The sequence below is a fragment of the Rhineura floridana genome, chromosome 2 (genome assembly GCF_030035675.1).
Source record: "Rhineura floridana isolate rRhiFlo1 chromosome 2, rRhiFlo1.hap2, whole genome shotgun sequence".
NCBI classification, from domain to species: domain Eukaryota; kingdom Metazoa; phylum Chordata; class Lepidosauria; order Squamata; family Rhineuridae; genus Rhineura; species Rhineura floridana.
Window position 1 is genome coordinate 145,388,897 of NC_084481.1, and position 13,048 is coordinate 145,401,944.

General features: G+C 40.4%; 1 long non-coding RNA gene across 1 annotated transcript; it reads right to left on the bottom strand.

Annotated features, from left to right (window-relative positions):
• Positions 1-7,844: 7,844 nt before the first annotated feature.
• Positions 7,845-12,730, bottom strand: LOC133378327 (uncharacterized). The gene is made up of 3 exons (XR_009760954.1): positions 12,604-12,730; positions 9,841-10,009; positions 7,845-8,007 (listed from the first exon to the last, which is right to left on the bottom strand). It is a non-coding gene; the product is annotated as an uncharacterized LOC133378327 (long non-coding RNA).
• Between the last annotated feature and the right edge of the window lie 318 nt (positions 12,731-13,048).

Here is a 13,048-nt window from a genome sequence, read left to right on the forward strand (position 1 = left end):
CTTCTGGACTTCTGACTGGGCAAGTAAGCTTCAGACAGGCCTGGCCCTTATCAGGTTCCCTCCTCATAGACCTGGCAGATTTGTGACCAGACTGCCGGCTAAGGACTTTCCTTCCCTGCCAACGACCCAGGAATTTTCAGCTCCCACCGGCACTGCTGACTCAGTGCAGAGCTGACACATATTTAGGAATATTTACTTTAAGAAATCCATACTGGGGAAGACTGTGGCCAGATGACCTGTATGTCTGCCTGCTCAGTCTGCTCCCCAGGTGCTGATGGGCAACTTCAAGGCCCCTGTTTTCCCTCCTTAGGGTGGTTTACCTTTAAAGTGGATGTGGACCAGATAGCCCTTCAAGTAGAGGACTTTCCTCTGTAAAGGAGGACAGAGGTTTCCAAACTGTGGTCCACAAGCTTCATTCAGGTGGTCTGCAGGTGGTCTGCAGAATGTCTGTCGATTTATTGTGGAAGATGGGAAATGGCCCATCCACTACACTAAATATTCTTATTTTTATTGCATCCTTTATTTCTTATATTGCATTTTATTGTAATGCAATTTAAATTCTATTCAGTGACAATTGCTACAATAGGCAGAAAAATCATCAAGTGGTCTGCCAAGACCCTTGGCAAATTTCAAGTGGGCTGTGGGGGGGGAAGTTTGGGAACCACAGAAGCTATCGGGCTCAAGACTGAACCACTCTGTCCTCAGTTTGAAAAACACCAAGGACCATAACCTTTCATTCCACAGGAGAGAGGCAGTAGTGGAGGAACAGAAAGAACCTTAAGCTTAGCTGCCATTTAACAATGCAGGAAAGAACAGACTGTTCGGATTTTGGCAATGGCCTTTTACGAAACTGCCTAGGCAAACACACTTCCACCAGAGTGACAGCTGAGTCTCTGAAAGGCAGAAACGATTTAATCAGTAAGTGATAGTCTATGGTTTTTTTACACAGCTGTGATTACTTTCCTAGAGAGCAGCACCTCTGGAATCCCTCTGGGTGATTATAATAAAGCAGCCTTTAGTATCTGTGCTTCTTTTTGACTCTGATCCCATCAAAGCACTGCAAGCTGTGCATTTTCTTTTACAGCACCTGCTTTCTTGGTGTCTATGAAAATCACGACACTGTTTCCAATCTCTTTTCTTGAGGTACTATAGTTATTAGCAAGTTATGTTCAAAGTGTCCTCATGCACAGTTATTTTACCAGTGAAGGTCTTCAGGCTTGCTTGGATGGAATTATTTAAATTCTTTTCAAGCTGGTTTGGAACCCAGTTGCTGGACTGAAATTGCCTTGCTCACCCTAGCCACTTGGATGATACGCACCAGGATATGTTTCTTCTGGACCTCTCGGTGGCTTTCACTATCATCAGCTATTGTATCCCTTTGGGTTAATTAGCCAGACTGAGGGATGGCAATACTGTTTTGTGTTGGGTTCAGTCCTTTCTAGAGAGAAGGTCCCAGAAGGTGGTGTTGGGGACTGCCCTTGGGTTATGTGATGATGCAAGATTACCTCTTGACCACTATGTTCTTTTTACTTAAAACCATTTGGGAAGGTCATCTAGAGATTTGAACCTGGGTTTCATCTATTTGCAGATGAATGACACCTGGCTCTGGCTCTTCTTTTCATCACCTCACTCAGGAAGGCTGGTGTCTGGGTGCAGTTTTGGACTGGAAAAGGATGAACAAATTAAAACTTAATCCAGACAGAATGCAGAGAATGACCATTTTTGTTAGTCTGGGGATCTTACAGGCTGGATGGTAATGTGTGACCAATTTTGGATGGGGCTGCACTCCTCCTAAAGCAGCAAATTTGCAGCTTGGAGGTACTACTAGATTTAGTACTAAGCCTTGGTGACCAGGTAGAAGAAATGGTAAAGTTATACCTTTTACAATCTCTACCTGGTACACCAGTTGCACCTTTCCTGGAGAGGTCAGACTTGGCCTCAGGCTTTCAGGCTCTAGTCACTTCTAGACTGATTCACTGTAATGTGTTTTAACTGGTGATGCCTTTGACAACAGTTCAGTAAGTGCAATCAGTCCAGAACCAGTGACAGGTGTGGGGGGACACTTGGGTAAGATGCTCCCTTCTCTCTGTCAGGGCACCCAGCTCCTCTTTTCCACCTACACCGCTGTCTATTTGCTTGCCCTCTTCCTCTGGGTTCAGTCCATACAACCACCCAGGAGGACAGTGAAAGAGGAGGATCTCATCACTCTGGCCCTAGTTTGCTTGTTTGGAGAGGAGAGGTGAATAGGCAGCAACTATAAGACAGGAGAAGCAGCAGGGCTTGGAGGCTCTAGAGCTCAACAGTGAGTCCTCTACATGGTCCTCCATGCATTGCAGGAGCCCAATAACACTAGCCCTATAGGGAGTACAACAGCCACAATTTTGCCTGGGACAGCAACTACAAGGTAGGAGAAGAACAGATCCTAGAAGCACATGTTGCTGGTTCTTTAAAAGCCACATGGGTTTATCAGTTTGTTTCTGAATTCAATTGAAAGTATTGTCTTTGGCCTGTGATCAGAAAAAGTCTTAAACAGCCTGGGACCAGACTAACTCAAGAACCGTCTCCTCTAGGACTTCCGGGAAGGGTTGCTTTGCCTGTGCTGCCTCTGAGTCGAGCTCTCGTCTCAGAAGAAGATTTTTCAGCTTTAAAATCAGTCACAACGCTCTTTTTGACTGGTAAAGATTTTCTCCCGGGCAGGGAGAAACGTAGAGATTAACCACAAAGCCTGTTTTTGTGGGGAGGACTGGATTTCTTTTTTTTTTTTTTTACAATAATTTTTATTCAAATTTTCATAAAACAAACAAAAAATCATAAAACATTCAAAGACAAAAAACAAAACAAAACAAAAATGATTAAACAAAAAAATAAAATGTTGACTTCCCATTTGTCGCAGATCAGTTATAGGTCTATAATATATAACAATCTTAAATTATATTATAAAATCACTTTCCTCCAGTAGTTATCTTAATTAATCATCAAATCTCATAGACATTACTTTATTCTTTCCACAAAAAGTCAAAGAGAGGTTTCAATTCTTTAAGAAATATATCTATCAATTTTTCTCCAAATAAACATATCGATTAATCCATCTCATCAAATCTGTTAAGTCCAATAATTTCAATAGCCATTATTCCATTATCCATATTAATTCCATCTTCCATCTTCAATAGTCCTGTTAAGTCCAGTAATTTCAGTGTCCAATCTTCCATTATCAGTATTCCATAATAATCTTGCTGTCATAGCCATAGTCATATAATAAGAGTCTGATGGGAATTTCCTCTATCCCAAATATTTTCTTGCCATCGATTCTGAATAAGTTGCTGAAATATTGTTGTAAAGTCATATCTCTGTTCTTCTTTTTTACAGAATGCACTGGCTCATCTCTTGAGAGTTTTTCCATTGTCACATGGCTGCAGTTAATTCCATAGATTTTCTCTATATCAAGCTCCATCACATCATTCCAGTCCAGAAGATTATCCAAGCCATTGATAACTTTATCTCTAATATCTTCATTAATTTCTTCAGAGATAACGTTAAATTCCAAACAGTAGATTTTATTTCTAATATCCATAAACTCCAGATCTTTTTCCAATTCCACATTTGTTCCAATCTCCAGGGCTTGTATCTTCCCTTTATTTTTTCTTTTCTCATCTCTGATCTCATTCTCCTCTCTCACAGGATCCCCTATTTCTTTAAGCTCCTGCGTCATTTTGCTCAGTTCAATTTTCAGCTCCTTACTGCCCTGTCGCAGGGTTTGTTTCGTTATCTCAATCTCATCCATTATTTTCTGAAACATAATTACTTCCAGATTCTCAGCCACTTTCTTGATTGCCATTTTTAAAACCACGAAAACAAAACAAAACAAAAATAAAGAAGAACCACTTCTTATTTCAGCAACAATTGGGTTAATATTCCAGGCTTGATGACATCACAGTATAAACAGAGCAGCCTACCTTATCTCTCTATGTTCAAGAATACAAAACAAATTTAGTTCCCAGCATCAAAACAGTTAGTGGCGTCGTGAAGAAGCAGATTCGTCAAAATAAAATAGACCAAAAAGACAATAGTCCCAGACAATATAATGTTCCAAAGTTCATATTTTTTATTTTTTTCTCCTCGGAATAGAAATCCCTCTTCTGTTTATATCTTTAGAATGCACTTCCAGGACAGCTTTTTGCAATAGAAACAGAGATAAGCTGTTAATTTCGTGAATAACAGAGAAGAGTTATAGCTCACCCAGAAGTTCTTTAAAGCTGATTCATTTGACAAATCTCTTTTTGCTACAACAATTTAAACCAAGTAAAAAAAAAAATCGAAAGAAGGGTGCTTGCCTGTTAGTCCGTTTTCTCTTTGAAGAAAAGATAAACGTATCGCATTAATCAGATAGAGCTTGTTCGGAAGTCCGTCCGGCATTGCTGGCTGGACCTTTTCTCATAAATTAATGAAATCCAGTCCTCCCAACAAAAACAGGCTTTTGAGGTTGATCTCTACGTTTGTCCCTGCCCGGGAGAAATTTCATCAGTCAAAAAAAAAAATGTTCTGACTGATTTATATCTGAATAAGCTTCTTCTGACGCGGGAGCCCGTCTCAAAAGCAGGCACAAGCGAAGTCACCATTCCCGGAAGTCCCTGGATTTCATTTATTTATGAGAGAAGGTTCAAACTGCAATGCCGGACGGATTTTCATCAAGCTCTAGCTGATTACAGCGACACGTTTATCTTTTCTTTAAAGAAAAACGGACTCTAACAGGCAGATAAGCATCCTTCTTTCTATTTTCTTTTTTCACTTGGTTTAAATTGGTGCAGCAAAAAAGAGATTTGTCAATGAATCAGCTGTGAAGAACTTCTGGTGAGTTATGGCTTTTCTCTTTCACTAACGAAATTAAGGAGGAAAGAAATCGAAAAAGCTTATCTTTGTTTTTATCGCAAAGAGCTGTCCTGGAGGTGCATTCTAAAGATACCAACGGAAGAGGGATTTCTATTTCGAGGAGGGGGAAAAAAAACTTTTTTTTTTGGTCTATTTCATTTTGACGAATCTGCTTGTTCACGACGCCACTAATTGTTTTGATGTTGGGAACTAAGTTTGTTTTGTATTCCTGAACACATAGAGATAAGGCAGGTTGTACTGTCTACACTGATATAAGCAAGCCTGGAATATTAACCCAATTGTGGCTGAAATAATTTTTGTTTCTGTGGTTTTAAGAATGGCAACCAGGAAAGTGGCTGAGACCATGGAAGAAATTATGTTTCAGAAAATAATGGGTGAGATTGAGATAACGAAACAAACCCTGAGACAGGGTAGACAGGAGATGAAAATTGAATTTAACAAAATGACGCAGGAGCTTAAAGAAATAGTGGATTCTGTGAGAGAGGAGTTTGATGGGATAGGGAAGCTACAAGCCCTGGAGATTGGAACAAATGTGAAATTGGAAAAAGATTTTGAGTTTATGGATGTTAGAAATAAAGTTTACTGTTTGGAATTCAACGTTGTCTCTGAAGAAATTAATGAAGATTTTGGTGGTAAAGTTATCAATGTCTTGGATAATTTTCTGGACTGGAATGATGTGATGGAGCTTGACATAGAAAAAATCTATGGAGTTGGCTACAGATATGTGACAGTGGAGAAACTCTTAAGAAATGAGCCAGTGCATTTTGTAAAAAAGAAGAACAGAGATATGACTTTGCAGCAATATTTCAGCAACATATTCAGAATTCTTGACTGGAATTATGTGATGGGGCTTGACATGGAAAAAATTTATGGAATTAACTACAAATATGTGACAGAGCAGAGATGCACCCAGAGCAGAGATGTGACTTTACAACAATATTTCAACAACATATTCAGAATTGATGGCAAGGACATATTTGTGATGGGGGAAATTCCCATCAGACTCTTGTTATATGACTATGGCTATGACAGCAAGATCATCATGGGATACTGATAATGGATGAATGGATACTGAAACCACTGGATTTAACAGGACTATTGAAGATGGAAGATGGAATTAATATTGATAATGGAAGAATGGTTACGGAAATTATTGGACAACAGATTTGATGAGATGGATTAATTGATTTGTTTACTTGGACTATGGCTATGACAACAAGATTATTATGGGATACTGATAACGGAAGAATGGCTACTGAAATTACTGGACTTAACAGGATTATTGAAGATGGAAGATGGAATTAATATAGATAATGGAAGAATGGCTATTGAAATTATTGGGCCTAACAGATTTGAATCAGATGGATTAAGCGACATGTTTATTTGGAGAAAAATTGAAAGATATATCTCTCAAGGAATTGAAACCTCTCTGACTTTTTGTGGAAAGAATAAAATAATGTTTATGAGATTTGATGATTAATTAAGATAACTACTGGAGGAAAGTGATTTTATAATATAATTTTAGAGATAGGATTGTTATATATTGTAGACCTATAACTGATCTGCGACAAATCAGAAGTCAACATCTTATTTTATTGTTTAATTGTTTTTGTTTTGTTTTGTTTTTTGTCTTTGAAAATTTGAATAAAAATTAATGATAAAAAAAAAGAACCGTCTCCTCTACAGGAAAGAGAGCCTTATTTCAGCTCAGATTTTCTACTCTGACTGGAAGTGGCTCTCCAAAGGTCTTTCCTATCACCTGCCTACCAGATCCCTTTTAAATGGAAATGACAGGGACCGAACCTGGGACCTGAACCTAACATGCAAACCATGTGCTTCACCACTGAGCTATGAGCCCATTCCTCTGAGATACAAGCTTGCCTGAGAACTTCATTCCACTACTGAAGATCTTCTCCATGGCCCAATGAAGTGTGGTAGTGAGCACAAAAGACAGATGTTTTCAGCGTTGGTTCCTGGATTGTAGAGCGGTCTCTCACTGAACCCAGCTACTATATTTTTCCTAACGATTTTAAATGATGGGAGTGCTGAATATTTCATAAACAATAGCTCTTGTGTTCAAATCAGTTGTTGAGATTTGTAGTACAACACTGGGGAGTGGCTTGAGAAAGGCCTCTCTTTGGTAAGTGTATCTTCTTATGTGTTGGATCATCTATTTTCTTTGCCTTGTTGAAATGATCTAGCTCACATTGCAACAGTTTCATTTACCTTTTGGTGTGGACATTTTGAAACCCTTTCAGCATCACTAAGATTTCAGCCACCTTCCTTTTATTCAAAGGCCTCTACTTGTGCAGCATGCGGAGGTTATAAATCTTTCCATACTCCTCCTCAGGGAGGGGGCATAATGGGCACTCTAAAGACTCTGAGATGGCGGAAGCTAAGAAGAGTGAGGGGATGGCTCATCAAAAAGGTCCCTGGAGAAATATTTGCCTTTGCCAGCTCTTGAAAGATGACCGGCTGTTAGGTTAATCATCCATAAAATATCATTTAGGCCATAGTGGTTTAGCTAAATCTGTGGTCTGAAGAATTTCCTATGTACCCCTTTTGGTTTTACCACAGAAAAGAATAAAGAAGCCCATGTTGGCTATATCAGGTTTTTATTGTGTATACTTTGAAGAGGAAAAAAAATCTTTTTTTTTCTGTCAAGTACTCAGTTACCCAGTTTTACTGCTTTTATTTTTTTTAAATCATAACCATAGATGGCCCAGTATTCACTGTCTCACTCAACCCACATTTACACTAATGAGTAAGCTTGACTTTAGTTCATTTAGTTCAGTTGAGCAGGCTGCGAAGGTGTTTTGGAAAGTTGCAGCAAAAGAGCAGCCCACATTAGATGCCAAAACTGACGCTGTTTCGCTAGCTCTTTTACTCCTGCACATAAATACTCTCCATTCATTCACTGCTGATTATTTCATATCATTTGTTTTACAAACCTTATCCATCTTGACATCACACCTGGATCCGTATGATGCAAGGATTTGGATGAGGCCAGGATTCAGTCCAAGTTGCAAATGAAGAGGGTGAGGTTCAGGCACCTTGTAGACTTGATGTGGTAATTATTTATGAGATAAAAATTTTTTACTGTCACATGGGAAATTGAGCCTAAGGGACAGAGAATGGAGCCAAACTTAGTTCCAGATCTAGCACTCTGTCTCAACATATTGTATATTTTATTTAATATATTTTATTTAACAGATTTCATGGTATCTATCCTCAGAAGATGGCTCACAATATGGTCAGTGACAAATAAACATCTACCAACATCCAGATTATTAAAACGTCAATAAAAACATTAAACACCAATAAAAACAGAACAATAAAATTTGTAGCAGAAGATACAATTGTTAAAACACAAACCCAGACTAGAACAAGAAAGTATCTCCCAAAGGCCAACAAATAAGTGGACGTATGTATTTCCCTCGGAGGGTCTTCAAGGGATGTGGGGCCACCACAGAAAAGGTCCTGTCCCTAGTACTCACCATAATCAGTTCTCATCAGCAGACCAGCTATCTGGGCCTCAGATGACAATCTCAAAACATGGAAGCTTCATACGGATATAGGTGGTACTGGGACGCTTCAAGCATAACTTGGCCCTTGGGCACCAGACTGCCCCAGGCTGTCATGCTCCCCAACACCCTTTCCCAATGCAGATGGTGCAAACTTAAAAAGGCCTGCCCAACCTCCCATGTCAGCATACTATGTGCGCATGCCTGCCATCACCCAAGATGGCGGCGAGGGCATCATAACCCCACTGCCATCTTGAGTGATGGCAGGCATGTGCACATAGCACGCTAACATGGCAACACAGGTGACAGGGAGGGCCTATTTAAGCCTCTTCCACCTGCATCCGGTGAGTGTTGCCTGGGAGGGTGGAGCTTCTATTCCATAATTCGCAGAAATGTTGGGTCACTGTGTGTGATTGGCCCCATGACCTGATGCCAGCATAGATCGTGGAGCAGGAGCTGCACCCTCCCAGCTTAAGTATGGGCCCTTCTGGGCTGCATGGACCTTCACCCAGTGCCTGACCTGGCCACCCACTGATGCCGGGCCTATTCACTGGGTACTTCATATAACATGATCCAAAATGGTTAAGCCAGTGGTTCCCAAACTTTCTTCCCCACAGACTACTTGAAAATTGCTGGAGGTCTTGGCAGGACACTTAATGATTTTTTCTGCCTGTTATAGTAATTGTAATGCCCTGTGCTAAATGCTGTATGATTTTTAATTGTGTTTTTATTGCTTCTTTTATTTCTTTATTATTGTATTTTATTATATTACACTAAAATACAATACAATAAAATAAAAGCAGCAATAAAAATAAATTAAATATGAATATTTAATGCGATGGATGTCCTGTCTTCTGTCCTCAGTCACATATCCATAGACACACTGCAGACCACCTGAATGAAGCTCGTAGACCACTGGTAGTCCAGTGACCACAGTTTAGGAACCACTGGGTTAAGGACTTTAAAGATTAATTCCAATACCTTAAATAGGGCCCATAATCAAATAGGCAGCTAACGTAACTGGTGTGAAATGAATGGAATGCCTAGCTCCTGAAAATGTTCTTGCTGCTGCAATGTGCTCTCACTGAAGTTTCTGAATGGTCTTTTAGGGCAGCCCTATGCAGAGCACATTACATTAATCTAACCTGGACATAGCTAAAGCATGTGTGACTAAGCAAGATACCCCTTCCCAGAGCTTGGAAAAGTTACTTTTTTGAACTATAACTCCCATCAGCCCCAGCCAGCATGGCCACTGGATTGGGCTGATGGGAGTTGTAGTTCAAAAAAGTAACTTTTCCAAGCTCTGCCCTTCTCTAGATAAGGCTGCAGTTGGTGAACCAGCTAAAGCAGGTAAAAAACACTTTTGTCTGCTGATGTCATATTTGCCTCCACAGAAAGCTGCAAGACCACTCCAAACAATGTGCCTTACCCCTTAGGGGAAGTGCAACACCATCCAGGACCAGTTGCACACCACCATTCACATCAGCAGATTTCTTAGCTCACAGCCCTTCCTTCCAGTCTGGATTTAGTTTTAGATCATTCACCTTCATCCAATCCAAAACTGCTCCCAGAAACACGATCAGAGTTTCCACCACCACCTTGGGATTAGAAGATGGAAAAGAGGGAGAGAGGGGCATGTGATGTGCATACTAATGACACTTCAGCTCATATCTCTGGATGCTTTCAGCCCACAGTTTTTTATGTAGATGTTAAAAACCGTAGGCTCATATACTGCGAGTAAAAGAAATTAAATTCTTCAGATCTTTGGACTTAATATTATTGATGCCCAAGATACAGAGGTGGAAGCTGTTTCCACTTGCAACTGTGGCAAAGATCCATATGTCCCCCCTTGAATCTCAACATGAAAAGCTTTATTGCCCTGAACTATTACTACTGTAAATTGAGCTGCCCTTCCTTGCCTATAATCAGATGGTAATATCGTGGTGGTTATGCAGTTAAGCATTTGTCCAAGCGCCAGCCCTGCCATCTGCAACATACAGAAGGGCACCCTGCAGCTCACTCCCATTTCTCATCTCTCTTATTCCCGAAAACAGGGAAAGGCCGATTTGAACTACTGTTAGTTAAACATTTCTGATGAATGAGAAAAAGAATATAAGGCAGATGCAGCATCATTTCCAGTCTGTTCTTTTTAAAAGCAGAGATTCAATGGTGACAATAGGAGGGTGTTGTACTTAGCTAAGCTCTACTCAGACTGGGCCACTGAAACCAATGAACCTAAGTTAGTAATATCTATTACCTTTAATGGGTCTACTGTACTTTAAGTAAGACTAACTCTGAATCAGAGCTTGGAAATGTTACTTTTTTGAACTACAACTCCCATCAGCCCAATCCAGTGGCTATGCTGGGTGGAGCTGATGGGAGTTGTAGTTTAAAAAAGTAACTTTTCCAAGCTCTGCTCTGAACACCACCCACAGTAGCCACAAGCTATATGCATCTATGGGAAAGGTGCAGCATTTCTCTGTTGGGGAGGGAGTGGGAAGTTTATGGAGGTAGGCTGATGAACGGTTAGGAAGTAATGGACAGAAACAACAGAATTTGCATAATTATAAATTTGTAAATGTTTTGAGGTTTGTTTAGTTCCTCGTGAGAGCCACTGTGGTGTAGTGGTTAGAGTGTTGTACTATGACCTGGGAGACCAGGGTTCGAATCCCCACACAGCCATGAAGCTCACTGGGTGACCTTGGGCCAGTCACTGCCTCTCAGCCTCAGAGGGAGGCAATTGTAAACCCCCTCTGAATACCGCTTATCATGAAAACCCTATTCATAGGGTTGGCATAATTTGGAATCAACTTGAAGGCAGTCCATTTCCATTTTCAGTTCCCCATACCATCAGCCTTCTTAAAAAGGCAATCCTATTCACGTGAAAGACAATAATAGTTTGTTCTTGGCTTTGAGTTGCTAAAGGATTAAAGAATTCCATTCCAAGAAGTAAATTTAACACAGCCCCTGCACACACTAGGAATTTACTGTGGGTTAATGTGCTAAGTACACCGCCCAGAGACCCTTGCTATGGGCGGTATAAAAATTGAATTAAATAAATAAATAAATAAAAGTTGCCCTTGACTTGCTCATCTGGCACTAAACATCTGGGAGTTGAGATCATGGAGGTGCAAATAGGACTAAAACATAGACCAATTTGGACGTATCTATAATAGGTCCAAACTACAAATTATGATTATTTGCGCTTTTTAAAAAACATGTTTTTGTTTGGAAGAAAAACAGCTTTCCTCCCATTGCAAATAGCTGGTGCAGGGGTTCCCCATTCTGATTAGGACTGCGTCAGTCCCCCTCTCCTCATGCCACGGTCCTCATCTAGCTTCATCTCTCCTTCCACACCAGTTTTTTTTAAAAGCATTTTTTTAGGCACTCTAGGGCTAAATAACTAGTTTGACCATCAGAGTGTCTGCCTTAATGCTGAAGGTGGTACAGTAACGGGAATTGCAGTTGCTGCTTACTCAGACTTGCTGTAATAAGGTAATCTAATCCATGACCTGGGACATAATTTACATTTTCTCACACTCACCCCAGATCACCAGTTTATAACACCTGATTCTTAAAATTCTCCTGGTGCAGATGGATGAAGTTGAAGAAGTGCTTCTCTGACAAAAGGCCTTAAATACTCAGAAATGTGTGATGGTGAAGTAGGATCATGTCTGTTGCCCACACTCCTAATGCCGCTTATTCAGCATTAGTCTGAAAGGGGGCCTATATTTGCATGTACAGCTCCCCCATACAAACAGGTACCCTGAGGAGTTCTAAAGTCTAAGTTTAATAAGCTATATCTATTCTTCCTTGATTTCTACCAATATAGAGGTCAAATCCATTTATCTCACATTTCTACCCTGTCCTTCCTCCACTGTGTACATATGCTAGTCCCACCCACCCCCATTTCATGCTCAGAACAACCCTGTGAAATAGCATAGGCTGAGATATTAGCTACCGCAGGTCACCCAGCAAGCCTCATACATGAGTAAGACTTTCAACCTGGATCTCCCTACTTCGGGTCCAACATTTTGTCCACATCCCCAGAGTGGTCTCCCGCCCATATACTTCCAGCAGTGTCAAGACTCCAGGAAAGTTCTGCATATGCCCAAGTGGGCATGCTTCTCTATAACTCAGGAGGCCCTTCTGCTTTACTTCATCTCTAAAACAACGTGAAAGCCTTACTCACCAGAGGTTGCTCTCATCACAAATGAAACTCATCTCCTGGAAGTCCTTGGAGGAAAGACACTATGGAAGTTTTCACTGTTGTTCAAATATTAAAAGTACATTTCAAAGCCTGCTGTCCAAGAAAAAGAATCAGATTACCCAGCAATGTGAACTGATGCCAAAAAACATGCCTAATGAAATTACCTGCGGAAAACTTTCTGTTCATGCTAAATACATGAACCAACCTGTCAAAACTGTACACAGCTGTGTTTCATTTCCTGTTTGATGATGGCCCAGAAGAAGAGGAATCGGGCCAGTGTTTCTGTTTATAGTTGGAACTCCTCTGTGTTCCCTCCATGGTCTATATTCAGCTTTCCTACACAGGTGTCCTGCACTAGGAAAACTCAGCCTCCTTTCAACTTTAATTATGTTTACTAGAAGCTTGCATATAGGAGAAGAGGAAGATA